The sequence below is a fragment of the Notolepis coatsorum genome (assembly GCF_963971535.1).
Source record: "Notolepis coatsorum genome assembly, chromosome: 14".
NCBI classification, from domain to species: domain Eukaryota; kingdom Metazoa; phylum Chordata; class Actinopteri; order Aulopiformes; family Paralepididae; genus Notolepis; species Notolepis coatsorum.
The window spans coordinates 90,551,665-90,564,893 of NC_140178.1; positions in this window are offsets into that span (position 1 = coordinate 90,551,665).

A 13,229-nucleotide genomic window follows, 5' to 3' on the forward strand; every position below is an offset into this window, starting at 1 on the left:
TGGTGTGGTGATGGAGGCTGTTGCTGTGGACGTATACGTGGTTGAGAGTAGGAGTGTTAACTGGCTGATTTTCTGGTGTCCTCTGAAAATGACCTAGAAGTAGTCTCTCTCTCTCTCTCTCCTTCTGTTGCTCGCTCTGCTAGACATGGAGTTAACCATGTGAGTGAAGGGTGTAGGGGAGGGGGAGTAGGGGAAGGGGTGGAGCAGAGAGGGTTAGAGGTGGGTGGAACCAGTGCAACCAAGGAGCTCAGCTCACCTGGGATAGAGCTTGTCCCACCGGAGGGAGAGAGGTAGCAGCACCTGTCTTTAGCCACACACACACCCATGCATGCACGCACGCACACACACCCATGCATGCACGCACGCACACACACACACACATACACTCATGCACGCACACACACACACACACGCACGCACGCACGCATGCAGGCGAACACACACAGAGTGGCAGGAGCATGCACACAGACTAGGTATTGTGTTTGTATGTGTGTGTGTGTGTGTGTGTCTGTGTTTCCTAATAAGATAAACTTGTTGATGTAGCCAGTGGCCACAGCAATCTTTAAAACACACGTGTCTTGGCTTGGAGGTGTGATCCTGGAGCTGGGGGGTGTGAAGAAACATTACTGAACAACTCAACAGCATTTCAATACTTAGACTACAAAAGGAAATTGAATTGAATTGAAAACCTTTATTTATCCCCGAGGGGAGATTCAGGTGTCCATCACAGCATCAACACACAGCCATTTAAAAACAGTTAATACATAACATACAATTAGTTAGTACGTGTTAAAAACAAAGATGGACATAATACGTAGGGCTAAGAAAGAGCTAAAAGAAATTGCTAAAAGTGGTTAAAAAAAAATAGTCTAATCATGTTGTTAATTAATTACAGTCCACAAATCAGCTCCTCCAGTCCACGGCAGTTAGCCCGTCCTGGCCCTGCCTGGTTGTGGAGCCTGATTGCATACTTTGTGGTATGTCGGGGGGGATAATGTACAGTTTTGTTTGTACAGTTGTACAGTGTCCCCCACCCACCCCTCCTACCAAACCCCCCCCCCCACCCAACCACCTCCAATGTACATTCCCCCCCCACCTACCCAACCTCCTCCGATGTACAGTTTCTACGTCAAATGTATATACTTTTTCTTCTGGACTCTTTCTGTATCACAAACAGTACTGTATTTGCAAATCTGGTATGTCATAAATGTATAGATGTAGCAGTACTGTCTATCTGTATGTCATGTATGTCATATATGTTATGATCAATTGAAAATGGGGGACCCTGATGTAAACAAGACGAAAGTCTTTCTCTGGTCTGCATCCCCTTAACAATTGTATGTATTGAGCTGTACTGTACTGTACCCATTCTGCAATCTGTTAATAAAGTTTTCAATCAATCAATCAATCAATCAATAAGTCTGTGGCTAAACGTGCGGTCAGCTCATCATGGAGGGGTCATTAGGTACAGTAACGCAATCAGTCAGACAGCCTGCACTGTAAGAAAAAACGCTGCAAGAAAACGGTAAATGTCTGGCATCAATGGTTGCCAAATACTTACTGTCAAATTACAGTAAAGTCAAATACATTTACAGATTACAACCTTTATTCATGGTTAATATTTTGATAAAATGTAATTTACTGGATTTGTATGGCATTTACACTTAAAGTAGAAAAACAAAAGTAATCTGTAAAATAATAGTGAATTTCCCGTGAAAAAACATAAATTTTTTACAGTGTGGTTCAGACCTCTCTGTACTCTCCCGCCCCCCAGCGAGCCGTCTCCCGATGTCATCTACACAGCCAAACAAACAGGGGATATGGAATGTTGACGAGATCAACGTCACTCTTGTCTCCATGACACATGGCAATACTTTGACCTTATCTGTCTCACATTGTCTTTGATTTGATTTGATTTGAAATCTTTATTTCGAACATGTAAATAAATAAATACAAACTAAATAAATAACTAAACAAAATCAAATTACATGTTCGAAAAGGAGTAGGAAGAAGTATACACGTATTTAATCCTACCCCTTTTCCACTACTCAAATGAGTGTACTAATTTAAAACATTTCAAAACAAATATATATATATATATATATATATATATATATATATATATATATATAAAAAAACTATTTATGTAAAACATGAAAGAAATCAAATTAAGTCCCTTCCTTATCCCTGTACCTCGTGAACATAATTTCCTTATAAATCAGTTTGAATTGTCTCATATTTGGACATTGTTTTAGCACCACATTCGGTTCCACAGTTTCACTCCACATATTGAGATGCAGTGTCTTCTCATGGTAGTGCGTACACTAAGAACTTTTAAATTGAGTTCTCCCCTCAGATTATAACCCCCCTCTCTATCAAAGAACAGTTCTTGAATGTTTCCTGGAAGTACATTACCTTTTGCTTTATACATTAATTGTGTGACATCTACTAGTGAACTGCAGACCTCTAGTGAACTGTAGACCTCTAGTGAACTGTAGACCTCTAGTGAACTGTAGACCTCTAGTGAACTACAGACCTCTAGTGAACTACAGACCTCTAGTGAACTGTAGACCTCTAGTGAACTGTAGACCTCTAGTGAACTGTAGACCTCTAGTGAACTGTAGACCTCTAGTGAACTGTAGACCTCTAGTGAACTACAGACCTCTAGTGAACTGTAGACCTCTAGTGAACTGTAGACCTCTAGTGAACTGTAGACCTCTAGTGAACTACAGACCTCTAGTGAACTGCAGACCTCTAGTGAACTACAGACCTCTAGTGAACTGCAGACCTCTAGTGAACTACAGACCTCTAGTGAACTGTAGACCTCTAGTGAACTGTAGACCTCTAGTGAACTGCAGACCTCTAGTGAACTGCAGACCTCTAGTGAACTGTAGACCTCTAGTGAACTGTAGACCTCTAGTGAACTACAGACCTCTAGTGAACTACAGACCTCTAGTGAACTGTAGACCTCTAGTGAACTGTAGACCTCTAGTGAACTGTAGACCTCTAGTGAACTGTAGACCTCTAGTGAACTGTAGACCTCTAGTGAACTGTAGACCTATAGTGAACTGTAGACCTCTAGTGAACTGTAGACCTCTAGTGAACTACAGACCTCTAGTGAACTGTAGACCTCTAGTGAACTGTAGACCTCTAGTGAACTGTAGACCTCTAGTGAACTGTAGACCTCTAGTGAACTGTAGACCTCTAGTGAACTACAGACCTCTGGTGAACTGTAGACCTATGGTGAACTGTAGACCTCTAGTGAACTGTAGACCTCTAGTGAACTACAGACCTCTAGTGAACTACAGACCTCTAGTGAACTGAACTGCAGACCTCTAGTGAACTGTAGACCTCTAGTGAACTGTAGACCTCTAGTGAACTGCAGACCTCTAGTGAACTGTAGACCTCTAGTGAACTGTAGACCTCTAGTGAACTATAGACCTGTAGACCTGTAGTGAACTGCAGACCTCTAGTGAACTGTAGACCTATAGTGAACTGTAGACCTCTAGTGAACTGTAGACCTCTGGTGAACTGCAGACCTCTAGTGAACTGCAGACCTCTAGTGAACTGTAGACCTCTAGTGAACTGTAGACCTCTAGTGAACTGTAGACCTCTAGTGAACTGTAGACCTCTAGTGAACTGTAGACCTCTAGTGAACTGTAGACCTCTAGTGAACTGTAGACCTCTGGTGAACTGCAGACCTCTAGTGAACTGTAGACCTCTAGTGAACTGTAGACCTCTAGTGAACTGTAGACCTCTAGTGAACTACAGACCTCTAGTGAACTGTAGACCTCTAGTGAACTACAGACCTCTAGTGAACTGTAGACCTCTAGTGAACTGTAGACCTCTAGTGAACTGCAGACCTCTAGTGAACTGTAGACCTCTAGTGAACTGTAGACCTCTAGTGAACTGTAGACCTCTAGTGAACTGTAGACCTCTAGTGAACTGTAGACCTCTAGTGAACTGTAGACCTCTAGTGAACTGTAGACCTCTAGTGAACTGTAGACCTCTAGTGAACTGTAGACCTCTAGTGAACTGTAGACCTCTAGTGAACTGTAGACCTCTAGTGAACTGTAGACCTCTAGTGAACTGTAGACCTCTAGTGAACTGTAGACCTCTAGTGAACTGCAGACCTCTAGTGAACTGTAGACCTCTAGTGAACTGTAGACCTCTAGTGAACTGTAGACCTCTAGTGAACTGTAGACCTCTAGTGAACTGTAGACCTCTAGTGAACTACAGACCTCTAGTGAACTGTAGACCTCTAGTGAACTACAGACCTCTAGTGAACTGTAGACCTCTAGTGAACTGTAGACCTCTAGTGAACTACAGACCTCTAGTGAACTGTAGACCTCTAGTGAACTGTAGACCTCTAGTGAACTGTAGACCTCTAGTGAACTGTAGACCTCTAGTGAACTGTAGACCTCTAGTGAACTGTAGACCTCTAGTGAACTGTAGACCTCTAGTGAACTGTAGACCTCTAGTGAACTACAGACCTCTAGTGAACTGTAGACCTCTAGTGAACTGTAGACCTCTAGTGAACTGTAGACCTCTAGTGAACTGTAGACCTCTAGTGAACTGTAGACCTCTAGTGAACTGTAGACCTCTAGTGAACTGTAGACCTCTAGTGAACTGTAGACCTCTAGTGAACTACAGACCTCTAGTGAACTGTAGACCTCTAGTGAACTGTAGACCTCTAGTGAACTACAGACCTCTAGTGAACTGAACTGTAGACCTCTAGTGAACTGTAGACCTCTAGTGAACTACAGACCTCTAGTGAACTGTAGACCTCTAGTGAACTGTAGACCTCTAGTGAACTGTAGACCTCTAGTGAACTACAGACCTCTAGTGAACTGAACTGTAGACCTCTAGTGAACTGTAGACCTCTAGTGAACTGTAGACCTCTAGTGAACTGTAGACCTCTAGTGAACTGTAGACCTCTAGTGAACTGTAGACCTCTAGTGAACTACAGACCTCTAGTGAACTGAACTGTAGACCTCTAGTGAACTACAGACCTCTAGTGAACTACAGACCTCTAGTGAACTGTAGACCTCTAGTGAACTGCAGACCTCTAGTGAACTAAACTGTAGACCTCTAGTGAACTGTAGACCTCTAGTGAACTAAACTGTAGACCTCTAGTGAACTACAGACCTCTAGTGAACTGAACTGTAGACCTCTAGTGAACTGTAGACCTCTAGTGAACTGTAGACCTCTAGTGAACTGTAGACCTCTAGTGAACTACAGACCTCTAGTGAACTGTAGACCTCTAGTGAACTGTAGACCTCTAGTGAACTGTAGACCTCTAGTGAACTACAGACCTCTAGTGAACTGAACTGTAGACCTCTAGTGAACTGTAGACCTCTAGTGAACTGTAGACCTCTAGTGAACTGTAGACCTCTAGTGAACTGTAGACCTCTAGTGAACTGTAGACCTCTAGTGAACTACAGACCTCTAGTGAACTGTAGACCTGACCTCTAGTGAACTGTAGACCTCTAGTGAACTGTAGACCTCTGGTGAACTGTCGACCTCTAGTGAACTGTAGACCTCTAGTGAACTACAGACCTCTAGTGAACTGTAGACCTCTAGTGAACTGTAGACCTCTAGTGAACTGTAGACCTCTAGTGAACTGTAGACCTCTAGTGAACTGTAGACCTGTAGACCTCTAGTGAACTGTAGACCTCTAGTGAACTGTAGACCTCTAGTGAACTACAGACCTCTAGTGAACTGTAGACCTCTAGTGAACTACAGACCTCTAGTGAACTGTAGACCTCTAGTGAACTGTAGACCTCTAGTGAACTGCAGACCTCTAGTGAACTGTAGACCTCTAGTGAACTGTAGACCTCTAGTGAACTGTAGACCTCTAGTGAACTACAGACCTCTAGTGAACTGTAGACCTCTAGTGAACTACAGACCTCTAGTGAACTGTATAACTGTAGACCTCTAGTGAACTGTAGACCTCTAGTGAACTGTAGACCTCTAGTGAACTGTAGACCTCTAGTGAACTGTAGACCTCTAGTGAACTGTAGACCTCTAGTCAACTGTAGACCTCTAGTCAACTGTAGACCTCTAGTGAACTGTAGACCTCTAGTGAACTGTAGACCTCTAGTGAACTGCAGACCTCTAGTGCAGTGGTTCCCAAAGTCGGGGTCGCGACCCAAAGGTGGCCCGCGAGCAGCCACGGGTGGGCCGCGAGATGATTAAAAAAAATTTTTTTAAATAAAAAAACATATTTTTTTTATTTTTTTATTTTAATTTTTTTTGTCAGGCCACTGAACTTAGAAGCAGGCCAGGACAGTGTTTCTAGTTGTATTCTAAAATTCTATTCTATTGTATTCTAAAATGTGACTATATGGTTTTATATTAACTTAATAAATAAACAAAAACGAAAAATCTACTTATTTCAACGAACATTTCAAACTAAATAACAGATTATGCACATAAAACGCTGAAAACAACCGAAGCAACAATAGTATTTTAATGAGGCTATTATTATTATCATTATGCAACAAGTTAGCCCTCTCATAAATAGCACATAAATGAATAACTAACTTGAACTAACTTAATAGGATTGAAGTGATATTTGGCTTAAAAAATCGGTCGCCTGGCAAAAAAAAAAAAAAAAAAGCCAGACGATGTGCATTGGGCCGCGGCTCTCTGATGCCTTATTTTCTGGGCCCCGGCCTGAAAAGTTTGGGAACCCCTGCTCTAGTGAACTGTAGACCTCTAGTGAACTGTAGACCTGTAGTGAACTGTAGACATCTAGTGAACTGCAGACCTCTAGTGAACTGTAGACCTCTAGTGAACTACAGACCTCTAGTGAACTGTAGACCTCTAGTGAACTGTAGACCTCTAGTGAACTGCAGACACGGTCTCAACTAGTTTCAGAAGTTGACCAAATACATGAGGAAATAGTGTCTTAGGCCTGCTCTATACACGTCTTAGGTCTGCTCCATGTGTTTTATGTCTGCTCTGTTTTATGGCTGCTCTATCTGTCTTAGGTCTGCTCTATGTGTCTTAGGTATTCTCTATGCGTCTTAAGTCTTGTATGTCATAAATGTCTTGAATTGAAAATGGAGGATGCTTATGTAAACAAGACAAAAGTCTTTTTCTGGTCTTCATCCTCTTAGCAGTTGTTAGTATTGAGCTGTACTGTATTGTACCCATTCTGCAATCTGTTAATAAAGTTTTCAATCAATCAAGTGTTTTACGTCTGCTCTATAAGTCTTCTCTGGGTTTTATGTCTTCTCTATATGACTTAGGTCTGCTCTGTTTTATGTCTGCTCTGTCTTAAGTCTGCTCTATGTGATGTCATTCATGAGGTTGAGCTGAAATTGGTAAAATTCCCCTTTAATAGAAATGACATGTAATGGGTAGAAATTAAATCCATTGCAAGAAACAAATAGGAAAGCGCTCCGATGTTTCATAATGAAGTAAACATTTGTTCAAAGCTCTTAAAAGTAGCTTGATGAATATGGATAGAAATGATTACCTTCGTTTGGTGTCCAATAAAATGCTGGTAGTTTGGGTCGTCAACTTCAGCGGTAGAAATATATATATGAAGAGGTTTAATTAAAAGTGTTGATTGGTTTATGGCATATGATTAATGTTTATGTAACTGGGTTAATGTAATTTTATATACATATACATACAGTACATGATACCCGAAGCCCACAGAAACACAAACACACCCACAGACCACTCAATACAACAGAACACAAACACGTTCAGCTCAACACAAACAGACTCAATACACATCGAAACACTCCCAGTGGTGATCTTTGCACCAGCTCTTTTACACGCATGCATAACTTCATTTGTGTCGATGACAAATACACCAGCAATATTTACCATTAATACCGTTTGCTCTTTATAAACCATTACAGCCCGTCCTTGGGCCAATAACACTCAATCAACCCTGCGTCATTGTATGTTGAATTGTATGGTGACATAACACATCAATGCCCCTCCTTACCGCCAGTATGCACACACATGTGCACACATGTGCACACACACACACACACACACACACAAATACACTTGTGTTCAAGGGTCTACGACACATTTTTCTTTATTATCCATTTGTCTCAAACAAATGTCATTCAGACATATTCTACAATATCAATATGTTCTATAGGCTATTCACATATATTACAGTGATCGGTGTACAAAAACAGAAGACGCAGACAAAACGTGAGTTTCACTATGGAGGTTTGAGTAAAGGTTCCTGAGATGTAACAGAAGTCAGTGTCTCGCCTGGACGGCGTCTCACGTCACTGTCTGGATGAGACGGCACCATGGAGGGGGAAGCCGCCTCAGGTTTACCCTCCTTTGTTATTTTTGAGAATAAAATAGTTCTACCCACACGTTCAGGCGGACATACAGTACAACGGCAATGACTGAAATGTATAAATTATAGCAAGTAGTATCAGATTGGTGCAAGTTACATCTTGTAACTAATGTAACTTTTCTGAAGACATAAAAAACGGTAACAGTGGACTGGAATTCTCTTTTTTCCAAACTGGAATTCAAAGAGAAAACGCAGGGGTCAGCATTGCATTGTAAATAACTCACTTGTGATCTATTAACATATCTGGGAAGGGGGGGGCAGGTGGCGCACGGAGATTACGTTCGTCACCAACACCGGGAGACACTAGGATTCGCCTGTTCGAATCCAGCTCCCGGCGTTGCTATCAGCTTGGCTGGCCTCTCACACTGATACAATTGGCTGTATCAGGGGGTGGGAAAGCTGAAGGGTGGGTCCTGGGCGTTGTGGACAGCGACCCCTACAGTTCGGTCGGGGCGCCTGCTCAGCGAGGGTTGGAACTGAGGAGAGATAGTGTGGCCTCCCACACGCTACACTCTCCCCGGTGAGAACCTGCGCGGCCAGGTTGGCCTGCCCCAGGCTGCACATGCGTCGGAGGAAAGCATGTGACAGTCTCCGGTCTCCCGGACCAACAGTAGGGGAAAGTACGCAACAACCAGGAAGGGTGGGATGGGAGAAAAATCGGGAAAAAGGAGGGGAAGAAAGATAATATTTAAAAAAAAAAAAAAAAAAAAATATATATATATATATATATATATATATATATATATATATATATATATCTGGGAAGAAAGAAAGCAGTCAGTGTGTATGAACGTGCGAGTGAATGGGTGAATGTATGAACATGTGAGTGAATGCGTGAATGTGAGGCATAAAATGTAAAGCGCTTTGGATAAAAGCATGATATACAGGCAGTCCATTTACCATTGCGTTGTGCAATGTTTTTTTTTCCTGGTCTATTAATAAAGGTTCCAAGTGAATTATTTCAACAGAGTGCTGACCCTCTGCATTTAATCTCTGAATTGAGACGACATCTTTCATTCAGCATATTATTGGATTAACACATCAGGGTGTCATGTTTTGTGATTTTCATCAATAGAAATGATTCAGTTGTTGATAAAAAAAACAGTATGTGAGATGTAACAACGGACAGAAAAATAAATAACAAGGCTGTCTTGTGCATTAAGGGTTGGCCCTCGAGTCCCTTCCCTTGGCCCGGCCCCTGGTTCTGCAGTGCCCTCAAGTCCCTTCCCTTGGCCCGGCCCCTGGTTCTGCAGTGCCCTTGACTGGGTAGGGGCCCTTCAGGACGGAGCTACGAAGGGGAAGGGGTTGAAGGTTGAAATCTGTCCCCAGGAGATGGGACACCCCTCGTTTTGTCATCAGTAGTAAAATAATGTAAAGGACTTACATATTTCTGTAGTGATATGTATTTTTGTAGGCATCAGCTTATTTGGTTTTTGAAGGGCCTAGAAACCATTTTATCTAATATTGTCCTATACAATAAGTGTAATATTAACATATAATAATGACAATCCTATGTATTTATTCATTGTACCACAGCACTATATCTACAGTGAAATTAGAGATTACGTTAATTGTGTGCCCACAATTATTATTATTTAAAAAAATTATTAACTGAAATATTTGGAACGGCGTACGTCTGGGGGGGAAACCACGTGATTCGGCAACGGCTGCACGTTATGAAACCGTTTGGTTCGCCCGTAAACCGGACGAGTCTCCCGACTGGCGTTCTACAGCCGCGGGCTGGGGAGAACCCGGAATGAGGAGCGGTACCGCCCGGTCCGTCCAGTTGAGCGGTTTCCCCCGCGTCCCATCGTCAAATCAACATGACCACCGTGTCCACCGTCAAAACATTAACTATAGCCGTGACTTTTTTCTTAATTTGGAGCAGTGGAAATATCTTTAATAATATTTGGAACGGTGTGCATCTGGAGAAAAGTGATAGAAAACTAAATGAAACGCATTCTATGTGTTTTCCTCAAAGACTAAGGTGTTCTGTGAAAACCAAATAGGCGGGATATGTACAAAATATAATATACGTATCACTACAGAAACCTAAGTCCTTTATGTTCTCCCTTCTACCCCTCAGTTTGGAGTTGGCATCTGAAAACACTCGGTTTGGAGGACCAGGTGGAGGGCTGCATGACCACTACCCCTCCATCCACAAAACAATCATGACACCCTGCATGGCCACGAGCAGAACAAAGCGGTAGGGCCGAGTGGTAGGGCGGGCCAAGGGGAAGTATTGGGATTGGCCCTAAGTGGGGAAAGAATCCATCAATATACACACCAAAAACCAGCATGTTCACATATTCTGAAAATGTGATGACTTCAGTTATTTCTGAACACAGAATCTGTCATCATGACCCTGGTCCTTATGACCTCAGGCAGCCTGTGTCCGGCACAGCTGTACCTTTTGAGTCAACTGACACCGGCTGTCTCTGGGAGCAGTGTCCTCCCCGCCGGCACGCCGCCCAACACCTGCAGTGGACCGTATAGGCGGAGTCTGCACATTATTCAGTAGTGGTCCGAGCCGGCGCGTACGGCAGCCCCCCCACCCCACCCTCTAGAGATGGGTTCCTCTTCAACATCATGGCAGCTGCACATAAGTGCACATCACCAGGGGGCACAAAGCTCGACTGGACTCTCAACAAACGGGTATGAAGAAGATGTGTCCTGCAGTAAACTGTCAAAATCAGTTGGCGGTCTGAAACAAAAGGAGAGGTCCTATAATTGCTCATCATGGCCGAGAACTACGTATTGAGGCGATCGGTGCAGTCCGCGTGTATTAACACTTTCAGTGCCAGCAGGGGGCGCACAATTTAGTGCTTGAGTGCCACCACCCACTTCAATGATAGCGTTCTCATAATTGCGAACGCATAAACTACATCTTAAATTATGGCTATGTGTCTAATCTGGCCGTCGCTTATCAATGACTTGTTTGCAGTCAACATAGTCGAAACAGATTTTTTTTATTAATCTTTTTTAATCGGTTCATTTCTGTTTTATACCATTTTGAAAAACACTCGTTTTTTTTAAGTTTCAGGAAAATAGAAAGATTCTGTGATAAACGCCCTTTACTGGAATATTCTGGAATACACAAAAAACTTTTTCGGCCTATTTATGAATCGTTCTCAAATAAACGCTAGATTATCGATAGCATATGTGTACTTATGCACGCTATAGGAGCGGGCTGAAAAATCGATGATCTTATTTCCTGATCGTACACACACACATAGGGCACACGTTGATATCTCTGTGAAAAAATCTCTGATTATCCTAAAACTGGTCAAATTGATTCCTTACCTCAGATCAGATGTTCTCCAAAAAGATTATTCCAATTCCTGATCGCCATTCCAAATATCGATCGCGTTTATTGATCCAACGCTGGGTACTGGAAATATGTATTCCACGCTGTTCTGGGGCTCGGCAATGAATCCGATCGTCTCGGGTGACTTGTCTGATAAGTAAAAAATGAGGAAGCAGGACTTTTTTTCCCCCATGCGTTTCAGTCAATCCATTCCAAAGGGGTGCAGTACCACAGGGAGAGATGATAGGGGGCGGTATTTTCCCAATGGAGCTCAGAGAGACTTTGCAGCACTAACGTCAGGCTAGATTGATGAAATATGAATTCAAATCGCTAATAAAAAAAATTAAATATCTCTCGTCGTTGGCACTGAACGGTCGGCATGAACAAACGAGATATCTCGTCGTTGGCACTGAAAGTGTTAAGATACTAATAGAAAATAAGTGCACAACGTTTTCCTCTTAAAAGTAATGCCCCCGATTTCCAATGGATCCCATCTCAGACCCCGCCCTCTTTTCTTGATCCTTCACTCACAACAAAGGGCGAGGTTTGAGATATAGGTCAATTACACATAAAGCCTCGCTCACACGGATCACAGTCCTGCATCAGCTGTGACTTACCGACACGGTTCATTGCTGCACGACTGCGTGCGCGCTTGTCAACCTGGTGAACAAGAACCCTGTCTATTACAGAAGCATCTTCAACACAAGAGGCATCAAGAGTAGCAGACAAACACAGAGGGGCTCCTTCCACAGCAGTAGTGTTTTCCCTCCTCTCCTCATCTTCTGGTATACTCAGCTTTTCTAGCCAGCTGTGATACGCCCTCTCACCAGCTGTGATACGCCCTCTCGCCAGCTGTGATACGCCCTCTCGCCAGCTGTGATACGCCCTCTAACCAGCTGTGATACGCCCTCTAACCAGCTGTGATACGCTCTCTAACCAGCTGTGATACGCTCTCTAACCAGCTGTGATACGCCCTCTCACCAGCTGTGATACGCCCTCTCACCAGCTGTGATACGCCCTCTCACCAGCTGTGATACGCCCTCTAGCCAGCTGTGATACGCCCTCTAGCCAGCTGTGATACGCCCTCTAGCCAGCTGTGATACGCCCTCTAGCCAGCTGTGATACGCCCTCTAGCCAGCTGTGATACGCCCTCTAGCCAGCTGTGTTATACGCCCTCTCACCAGCTGTGATACGCCCTCTAGCCAGCTGTGATACGCCCTCTAGCCAGCTGTGATACGCCCTCTAGCCAGCTGTGATACGCCCTCTCACCAGCTGTGATACGCCCTCTCACCAGCTGTGATACGCCCTCTAGCCAGCTGTGATACGCCCTCTAGCCAGCTGTGATACGCTCTCTAACCAGCTGTGATACGCCCTCTAGCCAGCTGTGATACACCCTCTAGCCAGCTGTGATACGCTCTCTCACCAGCTGTGATACGCTCTCTAACCAGCTGTGATACGCCCTCTAGCCAGCTGTGATACGCCCTCTCACCAGCTGTGATGTGCCCTCTAGCCAGCTGTGATACGCCCTCTAGCCAGCTGTGATACGCCCTCTAGCCAGCAGTGATACGCCCTCTAGCC